At 43.1% G+C, this 20,400-nt stretch overlaps 1 protein-coding gene across 3 annotated transcripts in view; it reads left to right on the forward strand.

The window, feature by feature from the left end:
• Nucleotides 1-9,365: 9,365 nt before the first annotated feature.
• KIAA0513 (KIAA0513 ortholog) overlaps nucleotides 9,366-20,400 on the forward strand; it is a 41,706-nt gene continuing 30,671 nt past the window's right edge. For all 3 annotated transcript variants that reach the window (XM_075189327.1, XM_075189326.1, XM_075189328.1), the window contains exon 1: nucleotides 9,366-9,495. The gene's annotated coding sequence lies outside the window, so the exon portion shown is untranslated. The remainder of the gene's footprint in view (nucleotides 9,496-20,400) is intronic.

The raw sequence follows: 20,400 nt of genomic DNA on the forward strand, positions 1-20,400 counted from the left end.
TGTACACATGAAACGGCTGCTCATCAGGACTTTCAGTCATCCGTGAAATCGTTAAGGACATTCCATATCAAGTATGATTGCATAGGTTATACTTGTCGACTTTCTAAAGTCGACGTCCAGGAGCTGCCTAGGGGAGGTGGGCATTATGGGGGTGGGGCTATGCAAATCACACCATTTTGGTCCCACCCCGTCACATAATTACGCAACTGCGTTATTTTACAGCTGCCGTGGGGCCAAATGCAGCAATTCCCTGAGAATCGTGGAGTTTTGGATCTAATTTTGCTCACTTCACTAGGAAGTGGGCAGATGCGGGAGGCTGCCCTACTCTCCCGGGAGTCCAGTACAGCTACCCGGAATCCGGGAGACACACGATACACAGCACCCTTGTGACCGCCACACAATACACAGCATCCTTGTCACCGCCACACAATACAGAGAGCAATCTTGTCCCCGTCACACAATACATAGGGCAGCCATGAGACCTCCACCTTATACAGAGAGCAAAATATGATTTTTATTTATACAAACTGTGCAGTTAATGTGTGAGAACGTGATTATCAGCTGTTGGTCCTTTTCATACCTTCTAACACCTCAAATGACCAAAGGGAAAGGATACCATTTGTTATATATAACTATTCTTTCTTCAAATGTTCATACATCTGAGCAGACTTCAAAATACAAATAGTCAAACACAGTTACCTGTCAGTGGCACCAGGGTATAATCTCCATTGAGAAAGTTGGTAATTTTGATGTAAGAAAAGGAACGGATCCCTATACTAATACACACGACGGTCCATTCACACATGTATGTTATATACTCACATATTCCCTGTTGTTTTACAGCCCTGCCATTATCTACTATAAATTATTTTTGTTAGAATATTAGAAATGTTGTCTCCATACTGTATCTGAACCCACTCTCCCCAAACCTTCCCCTTCTTCCCTCCTCCAGTTTTAAAAAAAAACAACAAAAAATAAAGGAGAAACACTTTAGTGCTGAAAAGTTATTGCTGGCTATGATAGAGAGGTAAATAAAAATAAAAACTGGTAGTTGCTCAAATCAATTTATAGGCTATAACAGGTGCATGAAAGGGTGGGGTTATCCTAAAAGGAAAAAACACAGACAAATTCCCCCAGCACACTGCTATAGCCAGCAACAGATCTGCTATTTCTACTGTAGATAAAAATGCAAAAGTCTCAGTTGCACACATTTGCAAATGTATGTTGAAGCCACCCACCACGCCAAGGTGCTTTTGCTTATGATAGAGAGGTGTCAGAACACGCAGAGCATCGCAGCTTCTGTGTATGGGGCCCTATAGCTGCAGACCGGTCAGACTGACCCCTGTCCACCACTGAAAGCGCCTACAATGGGCACATGAGCGCCAGAACTGGATCATGGAGCAATGGAAGAAGGCGGCCTGGTCTGATGAATCACGTTTTCTTTTACATCATGTGGACGGCCCAGTTCGTGTACATCGTTTATTTGAGGAAGAGATGGCACCAGGATGTACTATGGGAAGAAGGCAGCCGGCGGAGGCAGTGTGATGCTCTGGGCAATGTACTGCTGGGAGACCCTGGGGTCCTGGCATTCATGTAGACGTTACTGTGACACGTACCACCTACCTGAACATTGTTGCAGACCAAGTACACCCCTTCATGGCAGCGGTATTCCCTGATGACAGTGGCCTCTTTCAGCAGAATAATGCATCCAGCCCCACTGCAACAATTGTTGACTAACTGTTTGAGCAACATGACAAAGAGTTCAAGGTGTTGAATTTGGCTCTTGTTGTTCGAGCTGGTCCTGTATAATTGGGGCACCTTTGTTCTCCATATTCAACTCAGTGAACTGTGCCTGAGACAGTCATATCTCTGCTGGGGATTGGAGAGCTACTAGCTGAGAATGGCATTGAGAACAGTCTCTGTACTACCATAACAAACAAGCTGGTTCTGTGGACTAGTAGCTCGGTGCTCTACTGACAGCAGTAGAAGAGTTCTTGGTTTGAGTCCTGAGGCAGGTTTCATTTTCAGGAATTTGAATGTTGCACCAGGCTGGTTGATAACATTGAGAAAAATATCCAGAAACATTGATGACAAAAACTGGCTTAGTCGTGTAGAAGCCCAGTACTCATCTGGCTGTGTTAGAGATGTCTAGAAGCCCAGTACTCATTTGGCTGTGATGGAGATGTCTAGAAGCCCAGTACTCATTTGGCTGTGATGGAGATGTCTAGAAGCCCAGTACTCATCTGGCTGTGATGGAGATGTCTAGAAGCCCAGTACTCATCTGGCTGTGATGGAGATGTCTAGAAGCCAGGTACTCATCTGGCTGTGATGATGGAGCTTGTTACTTGAATCCCTAGATGTGTTCTCTCTTACTACCATGAATGCTGCATCAGGCTGGTTTGTGACATTGAGAAAAGTACATGAGCTGCCCCAACAAGCTACCACCAGTGATGGTAGAGTCCTAGGTTTGAATCTGCAGACAGATATTATTTTAGTACTTAGGATATTGCACATGCTTGGTGACATTTAGAAAAGTCTTACCTCCTAAATATACTGTACTGGGTCCCTGGACTAGTACCCATGTGCTCTACTCGCAGAGATGTCCTGGTTTATGTTCCCCCAGACAATATTCTGTTAGTACCTTGGATGTTGCTCCAGGCTGGTTGATGACATTGAGCATAATCACCCTCTTATACTTACCAAACTAGTTGGCTCTGTAGAGTCTGTAGTGTCCACATTCTCTGATCACAACTAATGCTGGAGTCTCTGGTTTGAACCCCAAGACAGACTTCTTTTAACTACCTTGTCTGATGCACCAGGATGAATTATGACACTGAGGAAAAGCCTCTAACAAAAGCTCAAGCTGGCCCAGAGGACTAGTACCCTCAGTCTCTGCTTGTAGAGATGGTTGAAGTCTTAGTTCAAATCCACAAACAGCTGTAGCTTTTGTACCTTGGATTTTACACCTGACTTGTTGAAGACATTGAGATAAGTTTCCGTATTTTCTTACACCATATGTGGGCAGCGTGGTGGCTAAGTGGTTAGCACATCTGCCCCGCGGTGCTGGGGCCATGAGTTCAGTTCCTGAACAGGGCCTTGTGTGTGCATGTTAGGAACTGATGTGTGTTGTCTGTGCAGTGCTGTGGTGTTATATAATTGATGATGTTGGCTCAGATGAGTAACATCTAGGTAATGTCAATATGTATAATGTCAATATGTATAATGTCAATATGTATAATGTATAATGTCAATATATATATGTCTTTGTCTTTGTCTTGTGGACTTGTCTGACTCATGACATTGAGGAGACTTAGTGAAAGATAGTCTTTAGTCATATAAGTTAGTGGGCAAGTAGTAAAGTGCTCATTGGACAGAAGAGTTCCCATCAATATTGAGAAAAGTGTAGTCTAGTGAGAGAAGAGTAGTGGAAAGTTAATAATGTAGGAATAGTGTAGTATTTTCATAAAATGGCTTTTAATTTTTTTAGAACCCCACAGCTATGTTTATTTAACAACACATCACTTACAAGGAGAACACCCACTGAGTAGGATGATGACAGAGAGACCATCAAGCCTGTCTGGGGATTCAAACTAGGACCTTCCAACATCACAGTCAGCAACCTGGCTACTAATCACCTGAGCCATCCAAGCCAGTATATGATAGAGAGCATCAGTGGGTCTTTTATCAATGTCATCAATGGGACTAGACCAAAATCAAAGAAGCTATAAATGTTACCTGGCTGGGGATTCAAACACAGGGATCCATATACACCATAAACAGCTCTTCTATCTACTGAGCCATACAAGCCATTACATGATAGAGTGTAGCAGTGGGTCTTTTATCATCATCATCATGGGGCCTGGAGCAAAATCATAGAAGCTATAAATGTTACCTGTCTGGGGATTCAAACCAGGACCTCCACCATCACAGTCAGCAAACTGGCTACCAACCAACTGAGCCACCCAAGCCAGTACAAGGTTAGAGAGCAGTAGTGGGTCTTTTATCAACGTAATCAAGACACCTAGACCAAAATCAAAGAAGCTGTAAATGTTACCTGGACGGGATTCAAACACAGGAATCCATATAAACAATAATCAGGCCTTCTGTCTACTGAGCCACCAAACTAGAACATTTGTTGAGACTTTTCTCATGGACTTCATCAAGCCTGTCGCAACATTCAATTTACTAAAATGAAACCAGACAGGGGATTCAAAACAGAGAGATCTCTAGCACTGCAAGTATCTAATTTGGTTACTAACCTGCTGAGCTATCCAATGCTTCAAGCAAAGCTAGAGACTTTTCTCACTGTCTTCAATCAGTAACTTTGTATCAGGATTGGGCCATGATCCTGAACTACAAGTCCCAGCAAACTCAATAACCCTCAGTTTGACCATCAGTGCAGAGAGTCCAGCCACAACTGGAGTCCTCTATTTCTCTGACTGCAGAAGCCTTTGGTATCTGATTATCTTATTTTTCTACATCGGTACCTTTACAGCTGTGAAACAATGGTGTCAAATCATTCTGCTCTGTGATGGGGTTTGTACATGTCAAGGACTATAGGACGGGGAAGGTGACCAGTGATATGTGGAGTGATGATGATGATATTGCTGGGATCACCTCTCCAACAGACAGATCGCGGCTGGGGGCAGTTTGTGGTAGTGGTTATAGAGACCTTTGGGGCCTCCTCACACTTGGGGCAGTTAGTGAGAGAGACAAGTATTTAAGTTAGGTACAATGAGGTTATAACTAAGTTAGATACAAACCTGAAAATACCTTACTGTGTGATGGATGTCAGATATTACTCTATAAGACAGACACAAAGGGTCTGATTCATTATCATTACATAAAAACCAAATTTTGCGCTAAATCGTGTGTGCGCATGCCTAGAAACAAACCATACGCCAGAGAGTGCAGCAACGTCCAATTCATCTTCAAGCGCAAGGGACCCTTAGTACAGACTACAATTCAGGGGCGGATCAGGGAAGAAAATGGGCGTATGCACATAGTCAGTGTACAGTAAGGGGGCGCCAAGCTCCAGCGCACACAGCAGTGCCAGATTCAAACTTTGGGCATCTTAAATGTGCGTGTTTTTCAGTTGTATCACTTACATCAGCTACAGGTCAGGTGTAAGTGCCGATTACTAGTGAGGACGGCTGTGTATACAGCTAGAACATGTGTCTGTATCACCAGCTACAGGGCAGGTGTAAGTGCTGATTACTAGTGATGACGGCTGTGTGTACAGCTAGAACATGTGTCTGTATCAGCAGCTACAGGGCAGGTGTAAGTGCTGATTACTAGTGAGGACGGCTGTGTATACAGCTAGAATGTGTCTGTATCACCAGCTACAGGTCAGGTGTAAGTGCTGATTACTAGTGAGGACGGCTGTGTATACAGCTAGGACATGTGTCTGTAATCAGGAGCACCTACAGAAAATGCATTTTTATTTTTTTGTTATGTTCTGTCATTAATAACTATAACAGGTGACATTGATTTTTTTTTCTGTGCGTGACTTTATATTCCACATATGTGTTGGACGTATCCTGCAGTGTATTGTCTGTCAGAGCAGAGTGGACCTAGACCCGTATTCATCAACAGAGGCAGGGCCAGATTAAGGGCCACATGGGCCTGGGGCTGAAAGTTATAAAGTTCCTATTGTGAGAAGTGCCGTCCCACCGGAGGTGTGGCCAGTGATGTGTGGGTGTGGTCAGCTGTGTGTGGGTGTGGCCAGTGATGTGTGGGTGTGGTCTGCTGTGTGTGGGTGTGGCCAGTGATGTGTGGGCGTGGCCAGCTCCATGGAGGGCATAGCTTGCACTTCCCTCCAACCACCTACATCTCCCTCCCATCCTCCCTTATATAAAGAGAGCACCACTAACTGGGTCACACATCATGTATGTAACGTGATGAGTGGAAATACGTCCCAGCTGTCCCTCATGCCGGGACAAGCTCCTGTCTGATCGGGATAGTCCCTAAAATCAGGACTATTTTATTGACCATTGAAGACAAAAATACAAACAATGGTTGATTAATTTTATTTATAAAGTGCTTTAACAGAAACATACATAACAAATGCTAATTTTCATTTTTTTAACAGTACAGGGTGCTGAAAACGTAACAAAAAAATAAATAAAAATAAAACTACTGTATGTATCTATATTGATCCTAATATATAAACATTCACTCTCCACTTTATTAGGTACTTGAGCACCTGCTAGTTAATGTAAATATCTAATCAGCCAATCATGTGGCAGAAACTCAATGCATAAAAGCATGCAAACATCAGACCAAACACCAGAATGGAGGAGAAATGTGATCTCAGTGACTCTTACTGTGGAATGATTGTTGGTGCCGGACGGGTTGTTTCAGTACCTCAGAAACTGCTGATCTCTTGGGATTTTTACACAACAGTCTCCAGAGTTTACAGAGAATGGTGCTCAAAACCAGAGCGGCAGTTCTGTGGGTGGAAACACCTTGTTAATGAGAGACGTCAGAAGAGAATGGTCAGCCTGGTTCAAGCTGTTAGGAAGGCGACAGTAACTCAATTAACCATGGGTGGTCTACAGAAGAGCATCTCTGAACTGCCAACACATCCAATCTGAAAGTGAATGTGCTACAGCAGCAGAAGACCACACAGCACCCTTGTGACCGCCACACAATACACAGCACCCTTGTGACCGCCACACAACACACAGCACTCTTGTGACCGCCACACAATACACAGCACCCTTGTGACCGCCACACAACACACAGCACTCTTGTGACCGCCACACAACACACAGCACTCTTGTGACCGCCACACAATACACAGCCCTCTGGTGATCGCCACACAATACAGAGTGCAAATATGATTTTTATTCATGCAAACTGTGCAGTTAATGTGTGAGAACGTGATTATCAGCTGCTGGTAAATTTCATACCTTCTAACACCTCAAATGGCTAAAGAGGAAGGTATAACATTTATTATATATAACTATTCTTTCTTCAAGTGTTCATACATCTGAGCAGACTTCAAAGTACAAATAGTCAAACACAGTTACCTGTCAGTGGCACCAGGGTATAATCTCCATTGAAAAAGTTGGCAATTTTGTTATAAGAAACGGAACGGATCCATATACTAATACACACGGACCACTCACACATGTATGTTATATGGTCACATATTCCTTGTTAAAAATAAATTGTTCCTACCTCTTGTGTTGAGCGCTGACCTCTGTCTGGGGCTGGAGGGAAGTTTGAACAGCATGAGTCACACACGGCCTCTGTAGGCGCAGCCCCCATCCCCCCTGCCGCGCGATTGGCTGCCTGTTGCTCTCCAATTATGAGACCGCCTCCTGGCAACCAGGAAAGCCACCAGCGGTCCACGTCACCACCTCGCACCGCTCATCACTCTGAACCTCCCCCTCCCAGCACCAGGTGCCCTCACAAACAAAAAAATTTTTTTCCTCCTGGCTGGCATGGGTCTATATCTATGGAGAGGCCTGGATCTGCAGCCCCATCAGGACTATTGATAATACGGCCCTGCACGCATCTAGAAACACGATCGACCTTAGATGTAGCGTATAGATGCGCCTGCAGCAAATATATTCCGTACATAATCATCAACTCCAAACACATGCCCCCGGTATATGCAGGGGTAACATGTATGTTTTGTAGATAATGTACTTCAAGATGCATGTTAAAGTGTTGTTAAACTTCCGGACCCCCTTACTGTACTAACTTGCACATTAATACCCCTAATCTAAGTGCAAGGGCAGAATGTGCAACATACATGGAACTCTAAATACAGGTGCAGGTTGTGCATCAATTTTGCACCAAAATGCATTGTATTGTCGCACAAACATACATACATACATACATACATACATACATACATACATGGAACTCTAAATTGTTCCCTAAAATATTCTAAAAATAACTAACATCCAACACATTTAATTAATCTTAAATTGACTATTGTAATTCCCTCCTTACTGGTCTTCCCCTAAACAGACTCAAGGCCCTACAATATATTTTGCAATATATTTCCTTCCCTCGCACAGTAAAACTTTCCTCTGGTCTTCAAACCTTCCAGATTTTCTGAAAACCCACCTCTTAAGGCAAGCTTATTATATTCCTCAACCACCGTTTTAGCAACACTAGGCTACCCTGTTACCACCCTTTACACAATTCACACAAAACAACCCTATGACCCTCTGAGCAACATTGCTGTGTGACTGGATCACATAGCATACAAATAACTTTTTACGTTTGCAATCTGGCTTGCCCAATATGCAGTATGTAGATGTAACCTCATGAATCCGACTCCCATTGTCCCATAGCTTGTAAGCTGGCGAGCAGGGCCCTCTTACCCATACTTGCCAACATAGAAAACTTGTTTACCGGGGGCAGGTGGGTTGGCGATGACCATTTAGGGTGGGGCTAATGCAGAGCCGGATTTAGACCTCATGGGGCCCTAGGCAAGATACTGGTTTGGGGCCCCCTCCCTGAAAAAATCCATAGCACTATAGTTTTAATATAATATATAATATAATATATAATATACATAATATATACCCCTATTCAGGGGCTGGCTGGCAGACTTTAGCCCGAGGTAGGGGGCAAGCATATAGCACTGGCCCATAAGTAGCAGTCCATTTTTAAAGGGTGGTCTCACTGCCGGCCCTGGGAGGGCCCTCTGGGGACCACTGGGCCCTAGGCAATTGCCTAGGTTGCCTAGTGGTAAATCCGGCCCTGGGCTAATGATGCAATTCTCCGAGCTCCGCATCCCGAAATGGTCATCACTATTTTTGACCAATAAAGACAGGGACGGGGTCACGATGATGCGTCACCGTGTCACTAAGCATCACCCCTTCCATTTAATTTACTGAACTGGCCGGGATGTGGAAGAATTGCCGGAGGGAGTCCCAGAAATTCATTAGTCTCACGGACATTCTGAGAGAGTAGGCAACTATGCTCTTACCTCTCTGTCTGTATTACCCAGTATTGTTTATTACTGTGTTTGCCCCCAATTGTAAAGCGCTACGGAATTTGCTGGCGCTATATAAACAAATGATGATGATGAGAATCCCTACAAGAATCACAAGGATATTTATCTCCCTATTCTGGTTGCATTTCACTCATTATTACGTTTATTGTATTTTCTTTACCCTTTTCCTCCAAATAAGTAACAGATATATGAAACAGCAGCGGCACAAGACCCGCAAAGGTCACCAAGAGCCATCTAAATGCTTTACCAATAGACAATTCCTAAAGACTACATCTACCGGCAGCCTTTGCGTTTTAGAACATACGCACAAAGTGAGTGTAGAAAGATGGCCGCCGGCGGCCTCAGTTGCTGGGCTGCGTGTGTAGAGCAGGTGTGCGCATGCGCCGTGCTGCTTATGTGTGTAAGAGAGTGCCCAGAGCAGGCAGTTAGTGGCTGGCTGGAGTTGGGTGACTGTCTGCAGCGCAGGGTCCCTGACATGGGCAGAGGGATGTACCAGAGACAGTGAGGAGCAGGTAAGATGGTCCCTATCAGTGGGGGGCGCTATTTTGCATAGGAGTCCCTTCTTGTTGGAGCAGGAGAAGTACAGAAGGGACCTAACAGCTGTTTGTGATGTCTGTGCTGTTTACATTGCCTATGATTCATATGGAAATGCCAAGCAGGCACGTCTGGGCACCTGACCCGGAGCTGGCATCTTATTACTGGTATAATGCATTGATATAGGGTGCAGGATTGGCACTTATAGACCTGTAGCTGTAGCATTATATGTATACATATGTAGGCACTTTGGGGATTGCAGTTTGCAATAGTCGTCTTACAACATATTATTGCTTCTTCGTTATCAGGAAGTGTCAAACTGCTTTACATTAAGTTACTGCATGCACTGTGCATTCTCAGCATATACATCAATGGACTCTACATTCACTTATTATTCATTTACCTGTCACCAGACTTCCTGTCAGGTGAGAATCCCTGCTGATACCCACCTGGCTCTGGTAATACCCCATAGCTTTATTTTCCCAACTACCCTAGGGGTTAATTCATAGGTTCATGCAAAAAAAATAATAAAAAAAAATAATATATATATATATATATATATATATATATATCTATCTGTTAACCCTGCCCCAGCCACAGTGTTTGCAGTGAATCATCCTACTCTGTTTTTTTTCTTAGCGAGGTAAGATGCCAGCTGCTCCTTTCTACCCTGTGACATGTATCATGCTGGATATCTGTGTTCTTAGATTATTACAATAGACAATTATGTAGCAACTTGCAGCTTTTAGGATGACTGTGTCAAGGTGACATTTCACTTTTCAGGTGGGTGTGTGCTGCATCTGCTAATAATCAGGGAAGCAGATAATATATAACCAGACTAGTCTGTAATAAGCACTTGTCCTCCATGCTCATTATTACTTGCAGGCAGTGTGCATTAACTGTTTGTGTGAAGGGTGGTTTCAATCCACTTATCCTACTTTCTAATGGGATTGTGACTTTTTCATTGTGCTTTGAGTAGATTGGAGATTGTGTCAGCCTGAGGCGGTGTAACCACAATTGTTTATGTAAACCAGTTTTTCTCTTTGTGCATTCTGGAGTGACTTTTTTATCAGTTTGTTGTATTTCAGGCTGCTGTCCCCATACTATGGGAGCATCATTGTATGTACAATCATTAAACACATTCGTTTTTATTCACGCACTTGCAAAACATTATCTTTGTAGACTATTTAAATGTCCACTTTAGGGCTGCAGATCAACTTCTTATTTATTATATGGTAATTAATGAAGGTTTATTGCCAGTTACACCATATTTCTTTGATCTCACATGGATTATTTTGTATATATTGGCTTGGAAAGTGTTTTTGTTATTTGTTGTTTTTAGTAGTGTGAACTCTACAGCAATTCTTGGACTATTTATTTACCTTCCCCCCCCCCCTCTGTGCTTATTATGTATTTTGCATTAACCCTTAGGACCCCAGGATTCCCTGGGAGATGATTATATTCCTGCTTCCATTGTGGCGTGAGCTAACTTGACCTATTTGTGCTGCATTACATTTCCTTACAAACCAGATAACATTTTGTTTCCTCTCTGGGGGGGGGGGGGGAATTGTTAGGATTACAGCCAATCGCAGAGGAACAAGGACTGCAGGGTTTATGTACTAATGTCCTTTTGAGAATGCAAAATGTTAATCCCCATTTTAATGTCTTTTAATCCGAATTGTCTGAGTATTTTGTAGCCGTTTTCTGAGTAGGGCAGTGATTTCCCTGTCTGCATTAGAGGGAGAGAAGTTTGTATTCAGCATTGTTCCAATGTAACCTAGCATTGCACTGTGAAATATCCAGATATAACATGATTTTTATAAAGACTATCCCCCCCCTCCCCCCTCCTCCCCCCAATCAGAAATAATACCTCTATTCAAATGAAAATACATAACCTCAGCGTTTTGGAAAACATACTAGTATTCAACGTAGGTTTACTCTCTAGACTCTAGAGAATATAGGGATCATCTTAAATCCTGTTATCTCTCCTAATTGTTTGATTCAAAGGAGGGTCTTGAGTTCAGCCTCCAGGTCTTTCAAAATAAAACAATCTGATTTATAGTTAAAGACAAAACTGAAATTAAAAATATCTATTTCTGATTAGGGGTATTGAGGTTAGTGTAAGTAGATGCACTGTTGATGGACAACTTTAATACACACAGCCGCAATTAGGGGGAGGGGGTGACTGGGATGCAGGGGGACACATGCTCCCCTTACCTGGGCCGGTCACATATTGGGCTACCTTGGGCTGAGTCGATGGGCTACCTGCATTTTTCCCCCCTTTAAATGCTTCTAATAGGCTGCGGACCCGAGTCTCACCCCCTGGGCTAAAATTTGGCCAGCCAGTCCCTGGCCAAAATCCCCACCAAGAATTTAATTGTTACCCTAAGATCTAGATGGGTACAATAATATAAATTTAGCACGTTTTATTGTCACGGGCAGTTTGACGACACTGGAGATAAAGTGTTTGTCGCAGAACAAGCACCTGGTAGACGAAGAAGTCGCTGCTCTTTTCTTCTGCTTTTAAATGGTGCAGGAATTGTGCATTTAAAAGACGATAAACCTTCTTCCCATATTGTTTGCAAAAAATATGTTACAGGTATGATGTCATAGATCAGTCTGGGGGAGCAGTCGTCTTGGACATCGCAGCATGCATTAAACACAAAGAGGTGCAGGGACAGCAGTGTGTTGCTAATTGCAACAAAACAGCACAGAATATTTGGATGTGGACCTGTGGCTTTTCTGAATCCAAAAGAGAGATTTATTTTTTTTGGAGCAGAAGGTCCATAGAAAAAGGGAAGCCGCATTTGGGAGTACTAGGGGCAGTAGTGCATTATTTAAACACTTACATTGGTTCCTGGCTATAACTCGCCATTGAAAATCGAAATGTACTGTGAGTATTTGGTGTGGAGTACGCTGAGTAACGCCAGGTAACAATACCTGACAAGGCCACAGTAACCCTCTGGCTAAATTATCTTGGCTGTTGCCCAATTTATGACTGTACAATTTGCATTGAGTTAAACTTACGGCTCCAATATGTCCCTGCTTCTGTATCCAGGAGGACCAACTGGTGCAGGTCAGTAGCCGGCACTGGGGGAATGGACCAATAATTCGCCATTTAACTTGCTCGGTATAATTTCATAAATCACTTTATTGAGCATTTGTTATAGACCCGTCTTCAGGTGCATTCAGCAGCCTGTCTCTGTAGGAGAACATATCAGATAATTTGCAGCCAAGGAAACTGTATTCACCTGGGCATGATTAAGGAAATTCTGGAAATGTATGCGAGTAGTGGGGATAAGAATAAATTTCATCTTATTCCTTACAGTGGATGTTCTGTGAGTCATCCCCAATTATATTTTATGGGGTAGATTTGTCTGCAGAGCAATTCTGTCTTGTAACGCTGGGGTTATGAATTCAATTCCCGACCATGGCCTTATCTGTGTGGAGTTTGTATGTTCTCCCCGTGTTTGCGTGGGTTTTTCCTCTGGGTGCTCCAGTTTCTTCCAACACTCCAAACTATCGTTGCAGAGAGAGAGAGCTGTGAGTGACAGGGAGGGATCACATGATCCCTCCACACATGCGCTGTTCAGCTCTGCTCTTCGGAACAGAGCTGACAGCACTGAGATTTCTCATATATGATAATGTACGGCAGCTCCAGCTGGCGTACATTATCAAGACAAGTTCCCGAAAAAAACTATTTTTCGGAACTTGTTAGATTGCAAAAGGGAGCAGTCACCATACTATTGAATGGTGACTGCTCCCCAAAACGAAGCAGAATTCAAAGCAGCAGATATCCACGATATCTGCTGCGATGCATCTTTAATAAATATGCGGGGGACACATCCGGGCATGAATTGTATGTTAAGTGCACGTTAGTGCACCATCACACTTTGTTAAATATACCCCTTGGGGTGACCCTGTAGCAGCAACGAGGAAGAGAATCGGACACTCAGGGCTAAAATGTATCCCAACAGTGATAGGACAAATCTGTAGTCGTCCAATCAGTGATTGAACAAGTCTGAAGTCATCCAATCAGGAGCTGGCTACCATTTAACCCTGTGTATCCGCTCTCTAATTTTCTTTAGCGCTGCTACAGTGTCATACAGTCTCTCCTACAGGATCCCATCAAAGAATCGATGGTCATGAAAGGCAGGCTATTAATAGTCCAAAATTGAGTATTCTAAATATTCATGTTTTAAGCATCACTACAAGAATATGCTAGTGATATATAAATAAATGTTCATAAATAGATTAACAGCTAGTTAATAACCCTCTGACCAACAATGCTGGGAGCCTGGATCTTATATCCCCAATAAGCACTTTTTCCCATTATCTGGTTGGACTAATAATATGTGACACTTGGATATAAAACTCCTCTTTCTTTATAGATTATAAACTTGCGTGCAGGGCCTTCTTACCTCTCTGTCTGGAATACTCAGTCTTGTTTTATGACTGTGTTTGTATAGTGCAGCAGCATATGCTGTCCCTTTGTAAATAAATATTGATTATAATATTAAAATGAACTTGACTGCGCTTGTAACATTGTTACAAGACAATGCCTAATATTTTACAGAAGAAAACACACATGCTTAATGCTGAGACTTGTAGTTCCACACAAAAGGATGCCTACTTCTGCAGTAGGGATAATGGTGCAGATCTGATTTGGGCATCGTATGGGCAGCCCCAATCCCTGAGATTTAAGCTCACAGGAGAGAATTGTGTGTATTTTATGGAGCGACTGCTGTGAATTCCATCACCTCGATTCTCTGGTTGGGAATCAAAAATGAGAATACAATAAAATTGTGAGCGTGAAATGCAGCCCGAGGTCTCCAAATAAGACTGGAGGGGACTCTGATCTGCTCTCAGATCCCTCTCTTCATCCCTACACTTTCATGTCGCTTGTATCACAACACTGGCATCGGCTAATAATAGCCGTAACTACAAATCTGGCATCAAACGACGAGATGCATTAAAGTCTGTAACATCCATTACGCAGCCTCCGTTTATCCAGAATACGGCAATTCTGTTCTTCAGCTTTCACTAAAGCAGTTTTTTGACATTTGTTTGATCATATTTGATTATATTGTTTTGCTTTCTGCACAGAGCTCGCATGTTATTTCTGTGTCTGTGTGTAAAACGATGGGAGGACTGGACAATGAGTAAATGTGTACTAGTGTGACAGTGATACATTAGAGAGTAAGCTGCACGTCTCTTTGATTGAACAGAGCTTCAGATTATGTTCTATATAATGGATAACGATGATGATAACAGCCGGTAAAATATCTCCTATTGCTATTAGATTACCTTAAAAGGAGATATTTTCATATTTTATTTTGTTTTTAAACAAAACATACACGTTCTCCTGTGAAGGAAATGTTGATTAATCCAGAGTCGGGAGTAACCAACCTACTAAAACGCAATTTACTAAGGTTGGCCACATGCAATTCTCCTGCTATTGCAGAGTGTGTTGCACCAAAACAGGACTGCTAATATGTGGCAGACATAATCACCGATCCTCGTGGGCGGGGCCCAGCGTGCATGGGCGTGGCCAGCTTAAATGAAGGGCAGCTGTATCAACTTAATTATTTTCTTTTCTCGCTAAATAACATAATTAGGCAATTGGATTGTTTTAAATATGTTGTCTGCACTATTCCTCAATTCCATCTGTAACATGTAAGTATCAGTTTGGCATCGGGTTTCAAGGTCTTTGGTTATATCACTGACCAATTGGATCTGTGAGGAATTGATTTCACACTCGGTGGACCAAATTGCACAGATCAGATTGTTCAGGTGTCAGGTAATGGTTACTCTACACGTTGATGGAGCTTTTTGTTGCTCCAGGTTTCTATTCAGTTGGATCAAATCTGATTGCATTGGGTTTTGATTTTAGAACAGGGTCACACACTGCGCAATATTCTGGCATTATGTTAAAAATAATGCATGAGTTGTTTATAATTACATCTAAATAGTTACACGTGGTGAACGATACTTTTTCGCTTTGCAAATGGTCATCCGTATATGCAACGTCATTACTCCCTGAGCTGGGCAGAGCGAATGGATTCCTGAGATGTAGATACAGTAGACTGTTAGAAGTGACGCGTCATTCATTTCACAGGCTGAATTACTTTCGGCTCTGGGGAATATACCTTGACCCCCAGTATCGAGAAACGTTAATTTTGTTTTTGTTTCCTTGTTCCTTTTTTCTCTTGTATATGAGCCCAAATCCTCCACCTACTTGGATACACCCGTAACAACTGGACTAGATTAGATCTATCAACTGACTCAATCAACCCCCCCCCCCCCAAATCATAACAAAAATCCTGAACTGTTGATTATGGTCATTGTACGTCACTGCATCTGTACTCTAATACACCAAAATGTGAGTTTGCTGACTCCTCCGTGCAGTGGCGTTACTTTGTATAATAAAATCTTTTATATTTAGATTTTTATGACATTTTAGCTGTAATTTCCCCAGCCGAGAAGTGCTGCTCTCTTCTCATCCTCCTCTCTCCTGTCACACTGATTACCAGCCTAATCTTTCCATCAGATCGCCCTCTTTTCCCCCCTCCTCGCCCCGCAGCCTTGGCTCTGTGTGAGATGACTCATCCATTCATCCACCGTTACATTGTTTACAGATTTCAGCATCCTAAAACCAGCCTGCCCAGTCTTCAGCAGTTAACCATGTTGCATTAGGGATATAGATAAAGCCAGGATTAAGATAAGCGTTTCAGAGGGTTGAGTGTTTGTGTTTTGCCCACTTGGAAGAGTCTGAGCACTGGCCGTATTACTGTATAGGACCTGTAGAACATGGGCAAACCGAGGGGGTTTCCTAGTGCCTGGAAACCCCCCTCCAAGCCTGGGGCACTGTATAATTGAGGTGGCTGAACCTTGCCCCCGCTTCACACAGGGAGACCTGCGTGCACCTAATAGCATTGCCTATGTATATTATAGGGATAGGAAGAGTTGGAGAGCAGCCAAGCACTTTCTAAAATTACAGCCACGCCCCCATGCATGCTGGTCACGCCCACTGGCGGCGTGGTGTGGAAACCCCCCTCCTCTACAAAACCTGCGTTTGCCCCTGTAGAAGGGGGTTATTACTTGCGGTCAGCATTTGCGTTATCAAGTGGGCGGGACACGACATATGATTATGCCAATTGCACGATCGCAGATTGGAGCACGTCCCTGACAAAATTGCAGGCAGGTGAGCGCCCTCTGCTGGAGAGCAGCACGCTATCTGGGGATTCCGGGAGTTCTCACCCAACAATGGGCTGTCTCCTGGACATTCCGAAAGAGTGTGCTTTTATCAAACATGTTGGGAGATCAGTATTATATGTACCTGGGGTGCGTCCCTTGGTCTGCTACAACAAGACCTTGCAGATATTAGGGGAGGACGTCTGTAATAAAGTTTTTGAAGATAGTTTCTGGTGCACAGAATGACCGAGGGGCAGCAGAAAATCCTCATTGGCAATGAGCACCTTCACTTCCCCCCCAGAGTGAATGGGTTTGGAGAGCAGGATCGTGTATGTGGGGGGAGATTGGGGCATTCTGGTGGGCTTATTTTTGCGGAGCAGAGAAAAACAAGATTTTAACATGTGGGGTAAAAATCCTTGCAATGAGATGGGGTTTAGAGGGGGCATTTTTAAGGGGAGGTTACAGTGCCTCCCCCCCCCCCACCCCACCCCACCACACACAAAGAAACCCACAATATTTTCTCCAGCTCTGAGCTGGTGAAGATTAGGTCGTGTCCTTTGTACTTTTTGGATGCGTTTAGGTAGAGAAATACATTGTGCACTTTGCTCAATGTAAGGAAAAATTAAGCTTCAAGCACACAAAACTGCCCCATGATAAAGACCGTCCCAATGTCCCCCTCAAATTCAGGATTTTGAGCCATAAATGATGATAAATTAAGCAGCATTTGGAGAAGTTAATTTCCACGATAGAGGCAGTTTTTAAGCGATAGAAAGCTGGACGTTAACACTGTTTTGCACAGTGCGCCTCTTCGTATTTTTCTGCCGGAGAAACCTGACGCTCTCCTAGTTTGTGGCAGCATCTCCCAGGAGTGAAATGCGTTGGTACATTCATCTAGCTGTGCTGGTGAAAAACAAAGGTGCGCGTCATAAATCTGTTCTAAAGGACTGAGTTCAGTGAAGCGTCCTGAACCTTCTCTAGTTGTCGGGAAGATGGAAACGCTTCAGGTCTTCCTGCCTTTTCCCCATCTCTCTCCAGCTTTCAGCTATTTAAATTAATTGGTCTGTCAGATAACAATATATTCTAATATATTCTTTATTTTTCTCCCACTATAATATATATTTTGGAATCAAGGTATGAAGACTTCCTATTCCTCTGAAAGTCTTTGTTCTCTGTAGCTGATGTTTTATTTAAGAGTTCCACAGATAACTTAAATGGTGAAAGTAACAATTGCAGAATACATTATCGGGGAAAAAGGTGTGTTAGCTGTTTAACTGGAAAAACTGAGTGAACGGGGAAAGGTTTGGCCAATGTATTCGGCAAGAGAGTAATCGCACACTTCCTGTTTTACAGAAAACTGATCTACGCTCAGGTGATTTTGGGCAGCTTCAAAATTTAGACAAATATCCCGTAAACTATGAAATAAACATTACCAACTGTTTGTAAAGAATCCGGCGAGGTTTATATTTTGTTATTTCCTCCTCCATAAATCTTCAGAAATATTCTGTGTGAATATTTTACTGTACAGTAAGCCCCATGTGTTTGTATACTTGCATATATCTTACACACATTATCGGGAAGGCAAGGTGGGCATACCAGACTTGCCTACTCTCACGGAATCTCTGGAAGAGTCACGAATCTTGGAAAGTTCTGCCTTCCTCCCTGATCCCACATCACTGTTTTCAGAAGTTGGCGGGGCCTTATTTAAGAAAGTCGATAGGAATCACATCATCATGGATCCGTTCCTCGCTGCACAAAGACGTGGCCAAATTAGATCTCATGGGATTCCGTATATGGGGTCAACGTAATCATACATGCATAGTGATAGCCAGGGCTCGTTCTTCTATCCGTTTTCACCGTACGTTGGACTTTCTTGCCATGCAATGAAACATTTTTGTTGCCAATGAAAGGGGCCCAAAGCACAAATCCATCTCCGTCTTATTTGATTGGTATCGCACAGCAACGTCCAAACTGTCTGACCCTCTATGGGGCAAATTCAGTTTCCCTGCTTACGCTAGTGAAAATGAGATAAATGTTTAGCATTGTGCCATTCTATTCGGGGGCCCTGGCATCAAAGCACAAATGAGCCTGAATCGCACTCTATTCAATAGATATTTTATTCCCCCAACAATTCAAACGGTTTCTTATTTTAAATGTTTTTTAAGAAGCTGACGCAGGTTGTTAGAACCTCCGGCCACCATTGTCACAGACGGGGTTAGTTATTGGCTGTGATAGCTGCTCTGTTAATGACAGATCTTCAGATGGTGTCTGTAGAAGAGACGAAACTGTGTTTATTGATTTAAATTATTGTTTAATTGCATATCTTTCGCTATTTACTCACTGGCCTTGCGATTGTTTAAACAAACAAAACCCACAAGCGCAATGTGATATGCGGTTCACCTGCTGTATACGCGTGGTGGAAATGCGCTGAACGCTTTCATATGGGTTTGGGAATGCGTCCATATGCCACCGGTCGGAACGTTTCCCATTACTGTCCTTGGAGGTTCCAATAAATAATAAAATAAGTAATTACAAATAAAATATCAGTAACCAGCACTAGACAGCCTGGGTCGGTCCCCAATAAAAAATGGGGACCATGTGCGTGGGGTCCCTCCGCTGAGGCTCTGGTAGGCGGTCACGCTATAGTAGGGAAACCTGCTGGGTGGGGTCCCCCTATCATGTATGTGTGTGAGGGACTGTAGACTGTAAGCTCCAATGGGGCAGGGACTGATGTGAGTGAGTTCTCTGTACAGCGCTGCGGAATTAGTGGCGCTATATAAATAAATGGTGGTAATAATAATAATATTGAAAACCATGCGGTGGAGGGGTGACCCTTGTCAATTTATACAACATAGTCAAAAAAAAAAAAATACACATTTCTCAGTAAAATGTAATTGAGTAAAACCCTCCACAAACCATTGTCTGAATACGGGCCCCATGGAGGGAGCAATATACAGTTTATCTATTCACTAAATAATAGTCTGTGTTCTGTAGATGGGAGCAGCTCTGCATGTCCTCAGGCTTCTGAAATAGCCCTGTCAACGTGTCATTACAGGGACGGAGGAAGTAATGTAGAATACAGGAGCCAATTATCTGATGTAGGAGCCGGCTGGATCTTGTAAGAGGCCTGGGAGACGTGCGCTCATTGACAGCTATGGAACCAAGTCCCCAAAAAATTAGTAGATGGCATTAATTTTTTAGGCACATTGTCTACCTGGCTGTATTATTATCACTTTATAATTCTCAGGGGAGTTTACATATAAGAATACAGATGGATAAAGCTGGGTACACACTACAGAATTTTCCACCAACTTTTTATGCCGATCGATTTTTACATGCGATCGATGGTCCGATCGCTCGGTCCATGGACTGCATACACACAGCCTTGTTTAGGACGATAAAGGGAAGAGCGGATTTCCCTTTAGCGACTTTTTACAGCCATGTTGTCGGGAGCAATGACTGTAATTTCGTACTCGCTGTTGTGGATCGGTCGGAAGTTTATATACACTACACAGCGGAAACGAGATTGTACCAAAAATATTAAACGGTGCGACCAACCAAATGAGGCGACAATCGTCCATTTGGGCAGACTTTCAACCATCGTGTCACTGCACACACTGACCCGACTTTTGAACGAGAGGTCGTATGTCAGCTGATTTAGCCGATTATTGGATGAAAACTGTGTAGTGTGT

Source organism: Mixophyes fleayi, chromosome 10 (assembly GCF_038048845.1).
Source record: "Mixophyes fleayi isolate aMixFle1 chromosome 10, aMixFle1.hap1, whole genome shotgun sequence".
Taxonomy (NCBI): Eukaryota; Metazoa; Chordata; class Amphibia; order Anura; family Limnodynastidae; genus Mixophyes; species Mixophyes fleayi.